We start from the raw sequence: 2,591 nt of genomic DNA, 5'->3' as shown, positions 1-2,591 counted from the left end.
GGGGTGCTGGGAGGGGGCGGGCACCCCTGGGAGAGGGGTTAGGCTGGAGGTTGGGGCCCTAGAGATGTGGCTGGGGGATGCACTCTGGGCCCCCAGGGTGGGGGCTAGATGGAATGAGCCCCCCCTTGGGGAAGGGGATCGTCGTGGCCTTGCGGGGGCAGAACTTGGCTGGGGAGCGGGATGGCCCGGGCTGGGGCTAGGAGGAGGTGGAAGGGAGACATCAGGTCCTTCGGAATTGCATCTGGCTGCGTCGGGGGGGGCTGAGGTCAAGGCCCCTGCGAGCTGCATGTAGTGGGTGCGAGATGGGAGAAAGGTGCCGCTGGGTAACTGCTGACGATCGAAAGAGCTACACCCTCACATAGGCTAAGTCCTGGGGGGCTCTGGACCCCTGGTGCTCTGTGGTTGTCACTGCTGGCTCTGTGCGGCAAAGACGGTTTTACTTTTAGTGTGTGCTGGCTCATCCCAAACATCAAACAACTCCTACGAGGCTCCCGTGCTTCCCCCGGTACGGAGCACTTTGGAGCCTTGTGCTCACAGACCCTCTTTGATCCGAGGGTCTCAAAGCACTTGGCAGAGGGTGGATAAATATTGTTGTCCCAGCTTTGTTGCTGGACAGGACGGTTGAGGGAAAAATAACTTGCAGTCAGGAAGAGGTTCCTGTAGTCCAGACGGGATTGTTCCCACAGAAGGCTCCACTGTCTGCTTTTACCATTAGGGCAGGGTTTGCTCCAAAGAAGTGTTTGCTGCCACGATTAAAGAAAGGGCAGCAGTTGTCCTTGCCTGCTGTGAGGCCCTGGACCTTTGCTCTGCATTTTTGGGTGCCAGCACCCCTGGGGAGGGAGTTGAAGCTGTCCTGGGAGCCAGGGGTCTGTGCAGACAAACAGACAGAGCGTCCGTCCCGGCGAGGGCTGGGACACGTGGACAGGATGGGAAGGAGGAGAAAACTCAACGAGGTCGGCTGACTTTACCACTGCTTCCTGCCCTCTGCTCCGCTACCATAGATGGTCACGTCTGCCGCAGCGCGGGCTGGAAGCGGGGCCCGTCCACCGCCGAGCTCCTGAGCGGAGATCCGGACTCCGTCTGTGGGATCCCAGCCGGGACAGGCGGGATCAGCCAAAGGCTGGGAGAGGGATCGCCGGGAGCGTGGCTCTGCTGACATCTAGTGAGGTTGTCTCCTCTGGCTTCACGCTCCCTGCGAGCTGGGGAGGCGTTCAAAACCCGTGGAGGGTTTGATTTTTCTGAGCAGCCAGTGGATAGGAGTTGTGTGTCTTTTTGCTGAAGATGCAGCTCACCACTATCCCCCCTCCCCTCCGTGCAGCCCCCCCAGCCCTCAGCCGCTGCGCTGGCAAAGCACAGGGAGCCAAGCGGGACCCGCACCACTGCAATCACATCATCCTTCCCAGTTAGGCTAACGCGGAGACGAGCAGCTCCCTGCAGTCACCAATGCTATTTGCCTGGTTTTCTGGTTTTCTTGCCTCGTTTTGCACCCTGCCAGCACCTGGTCTGCCTCTTGCATCTTTCTCCATCATGATCAGACACTTTAGGATCGATTGACGTGATGCCAAATAGAAAATAAGATACAACAACTTCTTTTCCATGCGGTCAATGACATATTTTATAGCATCCTATAGTGGTCACAGGAATGAAGGACCAGCCACATCCTGCCTCGCTGGTGGGAGGGCAGCAGTAATCCTGGTGGGCAGCACAGGCAGGAGCCATCCTCCCCGGCTGCATCCGTAAGGAGGAAACAAGACTGGGGAGGGGAACTAGAAATAACCAGAGAACAGGGAGAGGAGGAGCACTGCTCAGTGGGGATATCACAACCCAGCCCCAGGCCGGTGTGTTTGCTTCTGGGGTGGGTCTGTTCATCTGAGCATGGTTCCTGAAAGAACAAAGATCAAGTTCCTGGTAAGGCTGGGTCACAGAAGAGCTGCCTGTTTACAGGAGGACTGTAAACCAGGTCAGTGCTCTGTGGGAGATCCCAGTGCCCGTAAACCATGCCAGCCTGTGGCCATCACTGTCCTGTCTCCAGGGAAAAGCTTACAGCTTCCCCATGCTGCTGCCAGGTGGTCGGTGCCTCATCTCCCTTTCCTCCAAGTGTCGTGGGGATATTTGCTCCTTCTTTTTTATTGCCATGAAATGGCTAAAATGCCTTTGTGTCCCCTAGACAGCGCTCTTTGGCTTGTTGCAGCCGAAGGAGAGCGCTTGTCCCTGCTCTGTTGTGGTGAGGAGGGCACTTGTCTGAGCTCCAGCCCAGGTCCTTGTGGTGCTCAGCAACCTCCGGCTCCTCCGCAGGAGCAAACACAGTCCTGGCAGGGGCTAAGGCAGTCCTGTGCTTTCAGAGCTCCCTGAGCCATCTCTGGCTAAGGCTAAGCCTGAGCGCTGGCCTGCACTCAGCATTTCATTTCCCAGCAAAGCAATTTAAACCTTCATTCCTGGGAAAAGGCGTTAGGTTTTGTTTGGTTTTTGGTTTTTGTTTTTTTTTTTTTGGGGGGGGGTTTTTTTCCCGTTGACTGCCCGTAAGGGGCATAATTTGATTCTTAGTTCTCCTCTCATTACTTCTAAACTAATTCCTAATTCGATCATCAAGT

This window comes from Charadrius vociferus, unplaced genomic scaffold (assembly GCF_000708025.1).
Source record: "Charadrius vociferus isolate BGI_N301 unplaced genomic scaffold, ASM70802v2 scaffold783, whole genome shotgun sequence".
Classification (NCBI taxonomy): domain Eukaryota; kingdom Metazoa; phylum Chordata; class Aves; order Charadriiformes; family Charadriidae; genus Charadrius; species Charadrius vociferus.
Note: the sequence above shows the minus strand (reverse complement) of the source record.